Source organism: Petromyzon marinus, chromosome 30 (genome assembly GCF_048934315.1).
Source record: "Petromyzon marinus isolate PM22_M1 ecotype Great Lakes invasive population chromosome 30, UKy_Petmar_22M1.pri1.0, whole genome shotgun sequence".
Taxonomy (NCBI): domain Eukaryota; kingdom Metazoa; phylum Chordata; class Hyperoartia; order Petromyzontiformes; family Petromyzontidae; genus Petromyzon; species Petromyzon marinus.
The window spans coordinates 1163887-1183432 of NC_133696.1; positions in this window are offsets into that span (position 1 = coordinate 1163887).

Here is a 19546-nt window from a genome sequence, read left to right on the forward strand (position 1 = left end):
ACGTAATTAATTAAACCGATTCATATAATTGTCCAAACATCCCTGAAGAACAGCCTTGACACTCACTGAGACTTGACCGGATAGAGCATTGTGTTAAGGATCGTCATTCGTCATTGAGTGAATGCTATGCACACAGCTGCAATGTACACACGTGGCCGACGTAGAGGTGGACAGTCGTGAGGGAGTTCAAGTAAACCACAACGACCTCTTTACCTGGTTAAGTAAGAACAAAGGCAAAGCACCCCCGTATAGCCTTAACAAGCTGCTCAGGCGAGTGTTGTTAGCCATCACTTATTATAGCCTGCACGGCACACGAGGGGGTGGGTGGCCAGCACCACGCCTGCCCGTGCCGCCTCTGTGTCCCGAGTGCTGATGCTTACAAACAGCACGAGGCACTCTGTTTAAGGCCGATTCGACCTAGGGGAGGCCCAGGACCGGTTCAGATATTCGTCACCAATGCTGGCCATGAGCGGGAATCGAACCGCTACGCTGCCGCTGGAGCAGGTTTGTGTGTCAGCGGACGGCGTTGATAGCACAAAGACAGCTCCCCCGTGTAGCCTCCACGGCGCTGTTAGCGAGTAATAGCACCTGTGAAGGTCGGCAAGGCACACGAGGGGTGCGTGGCCAGCACCACGCCCGGCCGCCTTTGTCTCCCCCAGTGGCGGCGTTTACACACAGCGCAAGGTACTCATTTGAGGCTGAGTCGACCTAGTGGAGGCCGAAGACTGGTTCAGATAATCGTCACTGGTGTTGGCCGTGAGCGGGAATCGAACCCGGGTCGCCAGGTTCGTAGCGCAGCGCGCTAACCGCTACACTACCGCTCCCCACCCACACGCATACACACACTCACACGCACGCACGCACACACGCACACAAACACACGCACACACAGGCACACACACACACGCACACACGCACACACACACGCACACACACGCACACACACACACGCACACACACACGCACACACACACGCACACACAGACGCACACACGCGTCTGTGTGTGCGCGTCCAATGAAGGGCGAATGGCTCGTGGTTTAGATGAAGAATATTACTGCATCTTTAATCTTTAATTTTCCTCCTTTTCAGTAATACACATAATACCGGGCTGAGTATGGGCCACGGGGAATTGAAAAGCGTAATTTATTAACCGGGAGACAGGCGCGCCCCTCAGTAATCCGGGCGAGGGCTCTGTAGCTTTGCATCGCGCTCCAATACGCACACATGCAAAGGTAAAGATACCCCGTATAGCCTACACATGCTCCTGGGGAAAGTGCTGTGAGCGAGAACTTAGGGTGGCACGTATTACGTACACGGTGATGTGGCTAGAATCGCACCGAGTACTCATGTCAAGGATGAGTCGACCGAGGGAACGTCCAGGACCGGTTCAGATTATACGTATTTGTATCCACGCTACTGATATTGACGACATTATGCAGACCTATCTTCAATGGAACCTTAAAAAAAATTAGGCTGAGTTTACTTAGGGCAGGTCAATATAAAGTTCGCTAATGGTGTTGTTCGTGGTCGGGAATCGAACTCGGGTCATTAGGATTGTAGCCATGCACTAGAATCCTACCACACGCAACACGCACACGAGCACACACAGGCGGCGTGTTATAAATACATACATCTGTGTGTTTGTGTTTATATTGAGAGAGAGAGATGTCAATCCGGAGGAGAGCGGTGGCTTAGCGATTAGCAACATCGTGCCGTGAACTCAGCCAACCCGAGTTGTGTTACCGAGTGATCTCGGGCTGGACCCAGCCAACCGATGAGCACGGTTGGCTACGTACGGCGTGAAAGAAGTTCAACATACAGTACATACGTACGGACTTGCCATTCCCCACCCACGTGACCGGCATGGTGAAGTATGGCCAAACAAGCGGCTTAAGCAACACGGCATGGGAAGGCATTCGTCCAGCAAGTGTCATAGCGATGTTTGCTCTGAGTTTGTGTTCGCTCCCTTGACGTGTCTGTGTTCTTATCGCTGTCTGTGTGTGGGTGACGCGACTAATCTCGTTCATGGGAAATTGGCCAAACATCCCAATGAAGGATCCTCCCGGAATAAATAGGGTGTTGAGGCTCAGGTGAGACTTTCATAGGTAAACAAATTATTATTGATTTAAAATCCCGGTTAGATGGCGACAATAATCTCGTCACCCCTACGGGGTCAATAAAACGAGTACCACTTTGTGAGAACTCGCTCCAGCCATAGGAATGTGAAATCTCCGTCGCTGGCTCGGGGGTTGAGCCAGCGAGAGACACGCTCTGTCCGCTATCTACATACAGGCTACGTCACATGGGCGGAGCGGTGGCGCAGCGGTTAGCGCGCTGCGCTATGAACCAGGCGACCTGATTTTTCAGCAGCGGGGGGTTCATGGAGCGCGCAGTGCGCAAACCGCTGCGCAACCCCCCCGCTCCCCGCCCACCCCTCCAACCTCACACTCACCCCACGTGGAACGCAAGAACCGCGAAATTGGCAAAGTGGTCACGGAGTGCGAAGTTCGAGGTTCTCCGCGCCTTTGATCCGCCTCCTCCTCCTCCTCTTTATTTGCCAGTGGCTCTTCCCCATCGAGGGCCCATTCAGGCGGGCGCGAGAGCCATCAGGTGGCGCGGCACAAAGCGGCCCCATTCGCCGTGGCCGCGCATCGCGCACGCGGCCAGGGGGTCGCTGGCACGGCGCCCCTCGGGGAAGGCACCGATCGCGAACATTTCGCGGTTCCCATTGGACGCCTTCAATCCAGCAGTGGATAAATGAAGGCTGATGACGACGGCGACGATGAACAGTCGCTGTAAACGGTATTCCTGGAGTAGCGTTCATCTTCGTTTAGGCTGCTCACACGGAGTGGCGCTCATTCCACGTTCCCTTGACGGGCTCCGGCGGATCATTCGCGACAAGGCGGTTGCCGAATGCAATGTAACGCGCGTGCGTAGAGTGACCGTTAAACGTTCGGTGGCGTCGCTATGGAGTGTGCAGGCGGTGCAACTGCACCGAGGACCCACGGATTGGAGGAGGCACCCGGCTACCAAGGAGGAGATGTGGACTGGACAGGAGCGTCCGTTTGACGTTTCGCACCAGAACCGTGCCACGTCAGGCCACTCGGTCTACGCGAGTTATTTGGGTCTCTATGTGACTCTGTGGGGGTCTCCACGTGACTCTGTGGGGGTCTCCACGTGACTCTGTGAGGGTCTCCACGTGACTCTGTGGGGGTCTCCACGTGACTCTGTGGGGGTCTCCACGTGACTCTGTGGGGGTCTCCACGTGACTCTGTGAGGGTCTCCACGTGACTCTGTGGGGGTCTCCACGTGACTCTGTGGGGGTCTGTATATGAGCGAGTGTGCAGGCCGGTGGGGCCCCAGGCGCCGATTAACAAAGCAGAGAGGGAGCGGGCTGGGCGGGGTGGTAGAGCGCTGGCCCAGTGGTTCGAGCACCGCGCTACGAACTTGGCCTGCCGAGTTCGCCGTGTAACAGCAGGAGCTGTCGCGACTAATATTATTGTTATTCGTAATTAAGGTGTTTGGGTTAGATCTCGTAAGTATAAATGTGTCTGACAGCTAGAGGCTTAATGCGCCTGGAAGCGTACTATTAAGTAATTCATATTACAATTATAATTCCTTATAGCGGAAACACAAACTATACTCTTTGGTTCTTTCGGTAAGTCACGTAGATATAAAATAAAATACATAAAACACGTACCACGTGAGTCTGTGGGGTCTCCACGTTAGACCCCACAGACATAAAACACATACTAATTAACTAATTAACTAATCTATTATATAATTACAATAGCCCCCCCTGACCTCATCACGTGATGGGTTCAGTGATGACGTCGTCCTGCTGCTGCTGCTCTATTTAAGACTCGAAGCAGGAGGATTGCTTCACGATTCTGGCAAATCGCCCGCTGATGCTGGTTGATGCAGTTACCAGCGAAACGTCGTACTGCTCAGATTGTGAAAACGTTGTGGATTTACTCTCCAACACACCGGTGGGCTGAAGTGGTAAACTAATTGACGCGTTTTGTTTACGCGACAAATCCCTTACTGACTGTGTCGGGTGGTGGAGGGTTACGACACATTTATACTGACGCGATCTAACTCCCACGAGACCCGCTACTACGACCTTCTTCCCGAGTTCCACCTCTCCACCGACCGAAGGGCCGCACGCAAACCCGTCGCGCGTTCACGACCCCGTCCACAATGCGCTTCGACATCCGGGCCTCTCTGTGGACATATCGCCACGATGATGGAAATTCCACATTCCCACCGCAGGGACCAGTTGATCCGGATTACGACTTTTATTGAGCGGTGTGCGTGTTGGCGACGATTGGTTGAGTGGATGCCCCTTAATTAAATGAAGCAGCAGCAGCAGCATCACCGCAGGTGCGTGCGTGGCTCTGTGGTCAAATCCATTCGACGAAGCCAGACACTCAAGCATCGACCTCGCGACGATGCGCCTGGGAAGGGGCGTGACTCACCTGGGAAGGGGCGTGACTCACCTGGGAAGGGGCGTGACTCGCCTGGGAAGGGGCGTGACTCGCCTGGGAAGGGGCGTGACTCGCCTGGGAAGGGGCGTGACTCACCTGGGAAGGGGCGTGACTCGCCTGGGAAGGGGCGTGACTCGCCTGGGAAGGGGCGTGACTCGCCTGGGAAGGGGCGTGACTCACCTGGGAAGGGGCGTGACTCGCCTGGGAAGGGGCGTGACTCGCCTGGGAAGGGGCGTGACTCGCCTGGGAAGGGGCGTGACTCACCTGGGGGAGCAGCAACCCACACCACGGGAATGGTCTCCACGCGGACGAGACGAGGCGGGGCGCGCGCGTGGTTTGAGTAAAAGCCGTGAAGACGCGAAGGGAGCTTCCCCCTTCCCCCTTCCCCACTCGCATGGAGCTCCCCTCCTGTTAGCAGCACCAACGACGACGACTATCCCCCGTGTAGCCCGAACAGACTGTTGGGGCAAGTGCTGTTAGTGAGCACCCGTGTGAAGGCCGGCACTGTGGTACACGAGGGGGTGGGTGGCCAGCACCACGCCCGTGGCGATGGTTTACGCACCGCACCAGGTACTCATTTGAGGCTGAGTCGACCCAGGGGAGGCCCAGGACCGGTTCAGATAATCGTCACTGGGTCTTGGCCGTGAGCGGGAATCGAACTCCGGTGGCCGGGTTCGTAGTGCAGTGCAGCGCTAACCGCTGCACCACCGCTCCCATCACACACAACACACACCACACACAACACACACCACACACACCACACACAACACACACACCACACACAACACACACACCACACACACAGCAGCCGACTGCTGAGGCTTTCGGCTGTGCTTCTCTCCAGCCGTCTGGGTGCAAAGTGGGCGAAGTTTTGCCCCCCATCCTGGCCCAGGAGTTGCTGTGCCAATCCCACCCCGGCCTCCCGCCGCAGCAGTCTCGACGAGAAACTTCGCGAGTCGACTCGGAGTGGCATTTTGGTTTCTGCATGAAATAGAACCTCGCCCCTAAGCTGTATCTGAGATTACATTGCCCTGGCAATTACTGCTGCGTCTGATCAAATTACCCAGCGCTCTCCGCGACCATACGGATTTTGGGTCCGAGAGAAGTGATCGCGGTGGTGGGCCACAGTGCAGGTGCCAGGGGAGCCAAGGCCCAGAGAGTTCCGCAGACCAGGGGCCCAGGAGAGAGGGACCCAGGGGAGAGAGAGAGACCCAGGGGAGAGACTCAGAGGAGAGAGACCCAGGGGAGAGAGGAGCCCAGGGGAGAGAGAGACCCAGGGGAGAGAGAGACCCAGGGGAGAGAGAGACCCAGGGGAGAGAGAGACCCAGGGGAGAGAGGGACCCAGGGGAGAGAGAGACCCAGGGTAGAGAGGAGCCCAGGGGAGAGAGACCCAGGGGAGAGAGACCCAGGGGAGAGAGAGACCCAGGGGAGAGAGATACCCAGGGGAGAGAGAGACCCAGGGGAGAGAGACCCAGGGGAGAGAGAGAGACCCAGGGGAGAGAGAGACCCAGGGGAGAGAGAGACCCAGGGGAGAGAGAGACCCAGGGGAGAGAGAGACCCAGGAGAGAGAGAGACCCAGGGGAGAGAGGAGCCCAGGGGAGAGAGACCCAGGGGAGAGAGAGACCCAGGGGAGAGAGAGACCCAGGGGAGAGAGCGACCCAGGGGAGAGAGACCCAGGGGAGAGAGAGACCCAGGGTAGAGAGGAGCCCAGGGGAGAGAGACCCAGGGGAGAGAGAGACCCAGGGGAGAGAGAGACCCAGGGGAGAGAGACCCAGGGGAGAGAGAGACCCAGGGGAGAGAGAGACCCAGGGGAGAGAGAGACCCAGGGGAGAGAGGAGCCCAGGGGAGAGAGACCCAGGGGAGAGAGAGACCCAGGGGAGAGAGAGACCCAGGGGAGAGAGGGACCCAGGGGAGAGAGACCCAGGGGAGAGAGAGACCCAGGGGAGAGAGAGACCCAGGGGAGAGAGGGACCCAGGGGAGAGAGACCCAGGGGAGAGAGAGACCCAGGGGAGAGAGAGACCCAGGGGAGAGAGAGACCTTTGTCTCCCGAGTGGCGATGATTGCACTTCGCATCGGATACTTATTTGAGGCTGAGTCGATCTAGTGGAGGGCTTAAAATCGGGGGTTGAACTCGGGTCGACGGGTCCGGAGCGCAGTGCGCTAGGCCACTTCACTACCGCTCCCCATAACAAAAAGAGCAAAGATCACCCGTATAGCCTGTAACAGGCACGGGGCAAGTGCTATCAGCGAGCGCCTATGAAGGCCGGCACGGCGCACGAGGGAGTAGCCTGCCCACATCATGCCCGGCCGCCTTTGTCTCCCTAGTGGCGATGTTTACACACCGCACGAGGTAATCGCTCGACACACAAGGTTACATTCACCCTAGTTCAACTTGCAGCCCCTCCGTCACACACGCAGTCTCACGCGTAAGCGTCCAAGTTTACAAGATAAAGATACCCCGTCTAGCCTTCATAGACTATTGGGGCAAGTGCTGTGTAGCGAGCAGCACCTATGAAGACCGGCACGGCGCACGAGGGGGTGGGTGTGGCCGTCACCACGCCCGGCTGCATTTGTCTCCCCAGTGGCGATGTTTACACATCGCTACACCAGGTACTCATTTGAGGCTGAGTCGACCTAGGGGAGGCCCATGACCGTTTTGGATAATCGTCAGCAGTGGTTGATGGCCGTGAGCTGGAATCGAACTCGTAGGGTAGCGAACCCTCCGCATCTTCAGTGCCACACAACCGCAATTCGCCACAAAGTGGCGGTGACGTCACCGCGGCGCTCGTGCCAGGCTAGGTGCACTTTGAGGCCACGTGGAAGTGTCGAATGCTCGCTGGCAGGACATACCCAGGCGCCACCGGTTGACCGACTGAGATGGCTGGCAAATGCGCCTTCATTGTTCCCCACTGTGCCAACTCGCTGCGTTTTAGCCGCCACTGCGCTCCGCTCTTTGTTGTGAGCGTCGCTCCTCTGCCCTCCACTGTTGCTGGAGGGCGACTGCCTCCGATTGCCCAGTAGCAGCGTCTCTCACGAACCTCCTCCACGGCGGCCGATCTTGACACCGCTGGAGCGGTCTTCGGCAAGTCCACTCAGCGACACATCCTTCTGTACGCACCACATCAGCCAAACAGAAGCTGCTTGAGCATGCGGTGGCTGGGCATGTGGGCCACATGCCCAGCCAGCGCAGCTTCGCCTGACAAAGGTGCTCACCGATGGGACTGTGTCCAGATCTTTGAATGACGCGTGAGCTCCTCACACAATTCCAGCCTGCAGTTTAAACCCAGGATGGATCGTAGGCGGGACAGCCTGAATGTGTCAAACCAGCGCAGATGTCCCATTAGAGGGCTCCACGTTTCGCAAGCATAGAGAAAGGCGGGTATGACCCGAAGCTTCGTACGGAGCGACAGACCAGGTAGTTTCCACACGGCAGCGTTACGCAGCCGATGAAGAGATGCCACACACAATCTCTCTGGCACACATAATCAGATTATGTGTTATTACTGGAAGAATCCGATGAGCTATAAAGCTATTTCACATGTCCAGTAGGGGCGGTTAAGAACAATACAAAAAACGATAGGAGTGCAAAGTATCGGGAAGATAAACATATATGCAAATACATTTATTTTTTTGAAATCTTAAAAAAGAGACCCAGGGGAGAGAGGAGCCCAGGAGAGAGAGAGGAGCCCAGGGGAGAGAGAGACCCAGGGGAGAGAGAGGAGCCCAGGGGAGAGAGAGACCCAGGAGAGAGAGAGACCCAGGGGAGAGAGACCCAGGGGAGAGAGAGGAGCCCAGGGGAGAGAGAGACCCAGGGGAGAGAGAGACCCAGGGGAGAGAGGAGCCCAGGGGAAAGAGAGACCCAGGAGAGAGAGACCCAGGGGAGAGAGAGACCCAGGGGAGAGAGAGACCCAGGGGAGAGAGGAGCCCAGGGGAGAGAGAGACCCAGGGGAGAGAGCGACCCAGGGGAGAGAGGAGCCCAGGGGAGAGAGAGACCCAGGGGAGAGAGAGGAGCCCAGGGGAGAGAGAGACCCAGAGGAGAGAGAGACCCAGGAGAGAGAGGAGCCCAGGGGAGAGAGAGACCCAGGGGAGAGAGGAGCCCAGAGATCGCTGCCTATGGACGCGATTTCCGTTCTGGGGATACAGAGGAGACCCAAGTCCGCCGATCTCAGAGTTCCTGTTGGAAGGTTACGGGGCTCAGCAGAAGGAGCAGCCGCAGCCGCAATGTACGGGCGGTGCCAAATCATTCAGAGCCTTGAAGGCCTCGTGACTTTGTTCAAGATGCTGCCTCATAGGGGCCACGTGTTCCGAAGGCATGTGGGTTCACAAAGCGCGTGGTGCGAGACTGTCGTTACATAAGCCCCTGAACAACACGCGCCATGGTAGCGTGAACTGGATGACGCCAAACAGCTTACACAAAACAACAGCGAGTGAACCAAAAAACACCCCATGAGAAATGTGTCGCTGTAAATATCCTGCTGGGCATCGCAGGTGTGAGCTTTTGAATAAACAGTTTCAATATAAAGGGACTGAATCTGCTTTGATCGAGCAGGCCGCCAGAGAGAGAGAGAGACCACAAGTGAGACGTGGCATCCCTCGTTCAAGGATGGCTACGACTAACGGCGCTGTGCGAGCGACGTCGCAACGTCGAGTGAGCCGCCCCTTCAACAGTGGAGGGGTCGCGCCAGCATCGCCCCGTGGAGCTCCCTCGAGTGAATGCCCTCCCGCAAGCAGCGATGCCGACTGTCTCTCTTCCCTGCTGCACCTGCACCACCGCAATCACGCGTGGCAGCAACGCTTCCTAAGTGTCGAGGGCGATTTGTGGGATTTCGCTTCGCGCCACGCGGAGAGTCGACGTTGCAACTGACGTCACAGGGCCTCCTGTGACGTCGCGCCGCTGCAGGAATCCGACTGCCGCGTGCGAGCACTCTGAGCGAGCGGGCTACCCGAAGCACCGTCACGCAAGCTCACGGGTGGCTTCCCACGGCCACTCTAACTGGGGCCTCTCTCAAGTCAGCGCTCACACCGGCGCCGTGCGGTCAGCAGGGCCACGACGATTTCCTTTGGCACCCCGCCAAGTGCGTCCCCATCCTGCTGCTGCTGCTGGTCGCGTGTCACGAGACGACACATTTTACATTCGCAGTGAGCGACGCATCATCATCATCACTGTTCTCAGAGAAGGGTCACCTCATGGAAGGTGACGCTACAGAACTACGTCCGAGGTGACGCCAACTAGGGCTCGTTGTTTCACACTCGGGGCACACCTTGAACATTCCCTGCAAAGAGTCTCCGTCACATGCTAATCAAATCGAAAGATTTACATATCAAAATAGGTGGATTTTCGTTGGTTCGTTTTGCCAAACTAAGCGAACAGCCAATTGAATACGACTTTTGTCCGTGCTTTTGATCGTCGGTGACCGGGTTGAGACCATGACGTCACCCCCCGCTTGAGACCACGTGGTTGTAGTCAGAGGGCGACTGCTTGGTTTCGAGACGAAGCTGTCTGCTGAGCGGCACGGATCTACAGCGGAGACTCGGACACGGGAAGGGAGCCATTGACCACGTTGGGAATACGATCTGTCCCGGTGTAGAGTGTACCGCCCTCTGTTAATCCACTGCTGGATGAAGGCTTCCCTGTGCGATCTTAAGACATGGGGGTTGTTTGATCCACACTTCACCACGCCAGGCCCACTTCACCCGTTGTAAAGGCGCAGCCCTGAAATTGCTTGCGCACGCAACTGCAGAGCGTCTCTCCTCTGGAGGTGTATCTGGCCTACTGTTGTATATATAATATATACAACATGTATAATATATACAACATATACAATATATACAACATATATATATAATATATACAAGACTACCATTCAACGCAGGCCAGACGATTTGGAAGATATTGGAATACCCACACTTTACCCCACCACACGCAACCTTGCTTCATCGGCTGCGGTCAACCAAATTATTCTGCAGAGCTGGTTGACAACAAAAGTCGCGGCTACCTCACGACACTTGCGCCACCATCGTGTCCACCGCCGCACCAGGAGATCGAACCGGTGACTTCTGGATTGCAAGTTCAGTGTGCCGGACATTGATCATCCCTCGCCGTGTCGCAACACAAACAAAATCCACAGAGGTTCGACAGAGCTCCTCGACTCGTGACGACAGCCGCAAGCACAGCCCAGCTTGAGTTCAGCTAGTAATCTTTATTAAAATCAACACAAGCCTTAATGCCATTATTTACATACATCACGACCAATGGCACAATATATAAGCTGTCAAAATATACCGGTAGCTAGCCGTCCTCCTACTCTCTAAAGTACAAGCACGAGGGTTATTGTTATTATTATTAACATGACATACCTCAGCCCACACGGAGAACAGACACGCACACACACCTTGTGAAACAGGATTGAACAAAGCGCTGTGGCCATGGCTAAATGCATGCCGCTTGTGGCTAAACAATAAATCGAGGCTCCGTTGCAAATGAAGACGGCAGGCAAAGCAAGGGGGGGCGGGCGGGGGGGGGGGGCATCGTCAGCCAGGGCGAAGCGAAATCTGCACAGCCCAGCGGCCTGGGTGGTGGTTCAACTCCACTCAGCTGCGAGCAATCCCCCGGTCGGGGCTCCCCGCTTGGGCCCTCCGCGTCGAGCGAATTCCGCGCCTCTCGAGCGGTGGCCGCGAGCGACCTGCGGGGCAGCTCCAGCTGGTGAGGTGGAGGCGCCCGCAGTCGTCCGCGGGGAAGGCTCGGCAGCAAGGAGCTTTGCTCCGTGAGTAATTCCCTCCGCGGGGCCCGCTAGAGCGCCCTCTGTTGGAGGCCTCGGTGTCAGCAGTGGCACGAGAAAGCAATCTCAGCGCTGCGCCTTCACCTGTTTAACCTATTGAGCAATGCCCTTGAAATAACTGCTACTGTTTAGCTCCATGAAATATTGGGTAGCACAGGCCTTGTCACCAGGGCCGTTTTCAAGGTAATCTAAGTGATAGAAGCATCAGAGAGCATCAGAGGAGCACATTGAATGCATACTAATGTTGTGAACTGTTGTTTTGAGAAATGTAATAGGTTATTTTCTGGGTAACGTACATCACAGTATAAGGGATGTTGTATTTATAGGGGCACTGATTAAATGTCTCGGCAGACCAGAGGGGCCTAGACTTCTCAACCATTCCAGCGCCCTGCTGCAGCCCTAGCCAAGGGCACCCCCTCGCCGCTAGTGGCAGCTGCCCCTACGCAGCTGGAGGAGCCGCAGAACAGCTCTGAGTATGATAATTCTGCTTGCTGAAGCGACTGCGATTATAACCACGTGTTGCAAAACAAACCCACAGGTGTCCTCTTAGATGCTGACCCAAAAATAATATGTTCAAAGTGGTTGATTAAATATGTTAAAACGGCGATTTATCTTGAAACGCAGGCCTTGTATTGACCGTCTTTCTCTCTCAAAAAATACATTTATAGCTGATGACGTCATACTTGAACACCAATGGCAATTAACATAAAGATTGTGCTTCCGCGGATTCGTATGTTGCCCTGTACATTACGAGTTAGTGATACGCTCCGGTAGAGTTCACTTGCCATGACATTGTGCACACAGCTGTAAATGATCATAGCGGGAACAGAAGACTTGATGAGAAACACAGCACCACGATAAAGCGGAAGCAAATGAATAAATGTAACAATCAAGCATTACTATCAGTATCACATTTGTTTACAGAACTGAAAATAAACTTTCTCGGACAAGTTTAAGTTCAAAGTCGTGCTGGTAAAGTAGTCTTCCGTGACGAACCCATTGAACGATGCCAGAGGTCCCAAGACAGAACCCCTAAAGCTCTATACCGTATTCAGTCACCTTCTTATCAAACTGTGGTGACATTTACAATTTGTTTCGAGTGTACATTCGGTTGTGTTACGACTGGCAGGGAAACTCAAATGTGTGATGCTTGAGTACAGCGTATCTAACTTACTGCAGTGACTCGGTTTGTTTCCAGCATGCACCCTCTTCTGTATAAGTGATTTTTTAAAATGATTTACAGAAAGCGAGCGTTGTGATTTGATGAATGTTTGCAATTCAGCGCCACAATTAGATGCAATGGTCTTATTTTTTTGGTACATTCAGGTGTAGTAACCTAAGTTCTAGGAACGAGAGTGTGCGTAGTCCACGTGGTCATGTATTTCGTGGTATCGCCTCTAGTGGTTGAATGGATCGCGTGAACCCACTGCACAGACGAGTCACTTTTGTACGCGATTCGAGCGGTGTGCATCGTGGGTTTGAACATCATTATTAATCATGAATAACAATGATTCTGTTTGCTGCAGTGTCGTCTTTGATTGACTCCAAAATGTATTAACATTTCAGTCCAGAAACGAATGTACCATTAAGTTAGTGCCCTGCCACGTGGGAATGTATAATTCCGATCGCGTGGTTCTTGCGCTGACAAAACGCGCTGCTAAGTGTGCGCCTAAGAGCCCATTGCAGCAATGAAGCTATATCCGAATGATATGTAAATGACAGTGATCTGTACACGATGTTACGTTTGAGCGTTAAAAAACAGAGCGACAGACCCACAAAATACCCAAAAAACAAAACAGATTCCTCGTCGTGAATCGTGACGATTTACACAATTGGCAGATGAGTGAATCGCTGCACACTGCGCGCGCCTGATGATTGCTAATCACACGTGTACGGTACTGTGGGGGGGGGGGGGCCATGACGACTGGAGTTGAGAAACACCGGTAAAAAGAAAGGGCAGATGTTTAAAAAGAAATCAACCTTTGTAATTGCTACGTCCGAGCAACGTTCGCGTTTGCGTACATCGCGTGATGTGAACTGTGAACGGATTAACATTGCAGCGAGAGAGAGAGAGATCTGTGTTTACATGAGCTGCAGTCACGTAGCTTGTGGCGTATTAAGTCGCGTCTGTGCGACCTGACATGCGGTCGAATTGTACTTGGAAGAGACGGGGGTTCGATTGCTGTCGTCTCAGAGTTGATCAACTCCCAACATCGTCTGCTGCCTGTGCAATTACACGGGTCGTCAGTGTTGGCTAATGTCTGTTACTTAACCGTAGTTTTCGCGTAATTCCGAGCAGCTAAATTGTTCGTAACTTGCTGCGTGAGCCATACTTTAATCCCCGCACATTTCATCCAGTGGAAATAACCTTCCTGGGCTTAAATCACAATGTTCAAAATTTGCCATGATTCACAACGTGAGAACGGTACATTCATTATAATGCATCATTTGATGTCAAACTCATTCAAAGAAGGGTTGTTTGTTACTCAGGCCCATTGCTGTACTCGTGACTATTCCAGACTGTTGCTCCAAGCTCTCAATCTAATGCTGGATGAAAGTCTCTCTAACGCCGGTGAGTGCGGTTTGATGATCAGAGGGTACCTAGGATCAGTTCTGATATCAATGAATTGAGTTTGGGTTTCTGGGGATCGTGACACGGTCAACTATAACCGCCGCTCCACCACATATTGGTCTGATCAGCGGAATTTAGTTCATGGAATGCCACGTTACAAAAAAAAAAGACTTGAAAGAGTGCATCTTGCTTGTGGCTCCGTCGACGTCTCGTGCACGCAATCATAAACCGTAACATTTGGTGGAGCAATTAGAATCGATAAAGTTGAGTTGCACAAACAAATGGTACTTGCACGAATGGGATTGACGTGACAATTGATTTGTCATCATTAATCTTTAAAAGGAGGTACTGTACATGCATTTTCACAAACAAGTAACAACAATTGCAATTTAAGGCCTGGCGAGACCAATGAGCTCAACTTGAAATGACGTAGTCGGGGCCTCAATTAAGCAACACAATGCTATACAGATGTACTGTAGAAGTCACTTTAAAGGTGCAACGCTTTCTTCCAAGACGAATCAACGGATTCAGATCAACTAACCAAACGAATCGTGTGAGCATATTACACATTTCAGTTTCAAGTACACTGGTCCGTGAAGTAAGCAGAGGTTAGGCTTTCAAACACACCGGAAAACAAACCAACAAGCACGTGAGACAATAAGACCAAGTAACAATGGAACACACCAAGTAATGCAACAAGGAGTCCAACAGCGAAGCAACTCGCAATGCCTCTTGACAACCGGGCGGCACACAACCCGAAGCGAAATGCCATCGGTTTGATTTGTTTGCGCAGACACGAAAGTGACACAAACGTGCGGGGCTCTTGCCACAAGTGCGGCGTCTGTCTGAGAACGCTGCGGCACTGGCAACACCGCATGCGGGACGGGATGCGCGCCTCGCAACAACAAACTCCAGAGCCAGCGCCGCATCCTGGCATTTACTGCTGTCGCTTGGCAGGGCCTCGTGGCAGTGGTGTGCCACGACACGGCGAACGAATCATCATCATCATCATCAACACCCATCATCATCAGCATCATCACCACCACCATCGCCATCGTCTACGTACAGCCCGAGCAGGTACAGCGGTGACTCACGCGCGCGAAGTGTCGGCCACGAGACATCGATGTCGTGTTCAATTGTACATTTATACTAACAGCCGTCGCGTTTACATTTCCCCTTCTGCAAAAATATTCTTGGTGGGGGGGGGGGGGGCTGTCACCGGCACGGTCGTGGTCACTCACGCGGGGTTCTGGTGGTGGTTTTTAAATATCCCAGCGGCTGTGATGTCTTTGAACTTCTTTCGCACCGTACGTGGCCAACCGCGCTAATCGGGAGGTGCGGGCTTGCGAGGTTCGCCAGCACTGAAGGCGGTCGACGAGCGGGGAGGAGGTTTGCTCGTCGACCACTCCGGACGGTCCCCCCACGGTCTTACCGATGAATCGATGGTGCCGCCAAAAGCCACCGAAACCCCCGCAACTGCCGTTCATTTAACACCGCAGGGAACAAGGCGCGGGCTCGGCTCGTTCCTACCGCGTTGCGATTCGCCACGACGGTGCGCTGCTACGGTGCTTCGTGAAGATCGTTTGCCACGGGGATGCGCGATTCTAAACGTCGCCAGTTCGATCGGCAGCAGCGCAGATTCTCATTGCCGATGAGCGATCAAGATCATTGTTTTTTCACAGATGTCCGGGAGGAGCGGGTCGGGATGTGACAACGCAGCGATGGCAAGCGATCACTCACGCTCACAAGCGACGCATCGAACCGTGCCTTGCACGAATCGAGTATGTATGCGTTACGCAAATTGTACACAACGGTTAACTTTATACTAACGGGACGGAGAGGAGAGTGCAAACGAGACACGGGCAGGCAAGAGGAGAGGCAGTGCAAGAACAAGGCAGGAGGAGGAGTGTGGGGAGGTGACAAGGAAGCGATGTGAATCACCACAGTGAATCACCACAGTGAATCGCCACAGTGAATCACCACAGTGAATCACCACAGTGAATCACCACAGTGAATCACCACAGTGAATCGCCACAGTGAGTCGCCACAGTGAATCACCACAGTGAATCACCACAGTGAATCGCCACAGTGAGTCGCCACAGTGAATTACCACAGTGAATCACCACAGTGAATCACCACAGTGAGTCATCAGAGTGAATAATCACAGTGAGTTATCAGTGTGAATAATCACAGTGAGTCATCACAGTGAATAATCACAGTGAGTCATCAGAGTGAATAATCACAGTGAGTTATCAGTGTGAATAATCACAGTGAGTCATCACAGTGAATAATCACAGTGAGCCACCACAGTGAATAATCACAGTGAGTCATTACAGTGAATAATCACAGTGAGTCATCAGAGTGAATAATCACAGTGAGTCATCAGTGTGAATAATCACAGTGAGTTATCAGTGTGAATAATCACAGTGAGTCACCACAGTGAATAATCACAGTGAGTCATCACAGTGAATAATCACAGTGAGTCATCAGTGTGAATAATCACAGTGAGTCATCAGTGTGAATAATCACAGTGAGTCACCACAGTGAATAATCACAGTGAGTCATCGCAGTGAATAATCACAGTGAGTCATCAGTGTGAATAATCACAGTGAGTCACCACAGTGAATAATCACAGTGAGTCATCAGAGTGAATAATCACAGTGAGTCATCATAGTGAATAATCACAATGAGTCATCAGTGTGAATAATCACAGTGAGTCATCAGAGTGAATAATCACAGTGAGTCATCAGAGTGAATAATCACAGTGAGTCATCAGTGTGAATAATCACAGTGAGTCATCAGTGTGAATAATCACAGTGAGTCATCAGTGTGAATAATCACAGTGAGTCATTAGAGTGAATACTCACAGTGAATAATCACAGTGAGTCATCAGTGTTAATAATCACAGTGAGTCATCAGAGTGAATAATCACAGTGAGTCATCAGTGTGAATAATCACAGTGAGTCATCAGAGTGAATAATCACAGTGAGTCATCAGAGTGAATAATCACAGTGAGTCACCACAGTGAATAATCACAGTGAGTCACCACAGTGAATAATCACAGTGAGTCATCAGAGTGAATAATCACAGTGAGTCATCAGAGTGAATCACCACAGTGAGTCATCACAGTGAATAATCACAGTGAGTCATCAGTGTGAATAATCACAGTGAGTCATCAGAGTGAATAATCACAGTGAGTCATCATAGTGAATAATCACAGTGAGTCATCAGAGTGAATAATCACAGTGAGTCATCATAGTGAATAATCACAGTGAGTCATCATAGTGAATAATCACAGTGAGTCATCAGTGCGAATAATCACAGTGAGTCACCACAGTGAATCACCACAGTGAGTCATCACAGTGAGTCACCACAGTGAATAATCACAGTGAGTCATCACAGTGAATAATCACAGTGAGTCATCAGAGTGAATAATCACAGTGAGTCATCAGTGTGAATAATCACAGTGAGTCATCAGAGTGAATAATCACAGTGAGTCATCAGTGTGAATAATCACAGTGAGTCATCAGAGTGAATAATCACAGTGAGTCATCACAGTGACTCATTAGTGACTAATCACAGTGAGTCATCAGAGTGAATAATCACGGTGAGTCATCAGAGTCAATAATCACAGTGAGTCATCAGTGTGAATAATCACAGTGAGTCACCACAGTGAATCACCACAGTGAGTCACCACAGTGAATCACCACAGTGAGTCATCACAGTGAATGATCACAGTGAGTCATCAGAGTGAATAATCACAGTGAGTCATCAGAGTGAATAATCACAGTGACTTATCAGTGTGAATAATCACAATGAGTCATCACAGTGAATAATCACAGTGAGTTATCAGTGTGAATAATCACAGTGAGTCATCAGTGTGAATACTCACAGTGAGTCATCAGAGCGAATAATCACAGTGAGTCATCACAGTGAATAATCACAGTGAGTCATCAGTGTGAATAATCACAGTGAGTCATCACAGTGAATCATCACAGTGAGTCATCAGAGTGAATAATCACAGTGAGTCATCAGAGTGAATAATCACAGTGAGTCATCAGTGTGAATAATCACAGTGAGTCATCATAGTGAATAATCACAGTGAGTCACCACAGTGAATAATCACAGTGCGTCATCAGTGTGAATAATCACAGTGAGTCACCACAGTGAATAATCACAGTGAGTCATCACAGTGAATAATCACAGTGAGTCATCAGTGTGAATAATCACAGTGAGTCATCAGTGTGAATAATCACAGTGAGTCATCATAGTGAATAATCACAGTGAGTCACCACAGTGAATACTCACAGTGAGTCATCAGTGTGAATAATCACAGTGAGTCATCAGTGTGAATAATCACAATGAGTCATCACAGTGAATAATCACAGTGAGTCATCAGTGTGAATAATCACAGTGAGTCACCACAGTGAATAATCACAGTGACTCATCAGAGTGAATAATCACAGTGAGTCACCACAGTGAATACTCACAGTGAGTCATCAGTGTGAATAATCACAGTGAGTCATCAGAGTGAATACTCACAGTGAATAATCACAGCGACTCATCAGGGTGACTAATCACAGTGAGTCATCAGAGTGAATAATCACAGTGAGTCATCAGTGTGAATAATCACAGTGAGTCATCAGAGTGAATAATCACAAGTCATCTCAATGTTGCTGGGGGTAAACAAGAGACTGCTCCACATGCGGCGAGATCTCTCTCAGTCGAACGTTGAGAACTCCCTTGCCATGTCAACAGACTCCTCAAGTGGCTGATGGAGGTCTGGCTAAGAGCGGAGGTGTCCCTTGCTCTACAACATCTTTCACATCCACCCGGACTCATCACGATAGACTAACATCGCAGCACTGGATGTTAGCAATCATGTATTAGACTTGTCTTCGTTAAAGCTAAATCATGATTTTGCTTCTCATATGTATACCAATTCCATGTTGTGTTAGTTGTTTACAGAGATGGGTGTTTTTTTCCTGGTTGATCAAGTTTATGTTAATTTATGTTTACTTTTAAAACGGTGTTTGAAATAAAATAAAATATTTTTTTATTGTCCTGGTTAAGTGCCACTCATGATTTCAAAACTAAACACATTAACACATTGATGTACAGTATCTTAAAAATCTTCAAAAGGAAGTTTTGTTAACGGAAGTCTGCAGAAGCTGGGCACTGATAAACTCTCGTTACTTCATTCCACCTTTCAGCATTTAAAGAATTCAATCTATCACTCGGAGAAAAATAAAAGTTTTAACGGAATTCAAATGTCACGAAAAGAAAAAAAACCAGTTTGTTTTCGGTTGATATTGCTTTAGAGTCTTGTATCATTGGTCAAACGATAACATCACAGCCACACGAACTGAACCCCGGCACTCTTCTCAAGAGGCTCCATGACCCCCAAGACGATCGCGCGCAGTGCAGGCGGTCTCGGATCGAATCGTCGGACCTTGTTACAGCCGTGAGGCGCCTTCGCCCTCCTCCTCCTCTGACGGCCTTTAGCTTGAGAGGGCAACATCACAGCTGCTGCTGCTGCTGCTGCTGCGATTCAAAGCCAACCACGGTGGTGGTGCACTGCTGACTTTGAGAGTTCCCGAAGGAATCTTTCTTTGCCTCGGGGCCATGGCGACACCAACAGCCGCAGACGCAACAGAATTGGGTGGAGGGGAGAGGGCAGAAGCGACGGTGCACAAAGGGCCCTTTG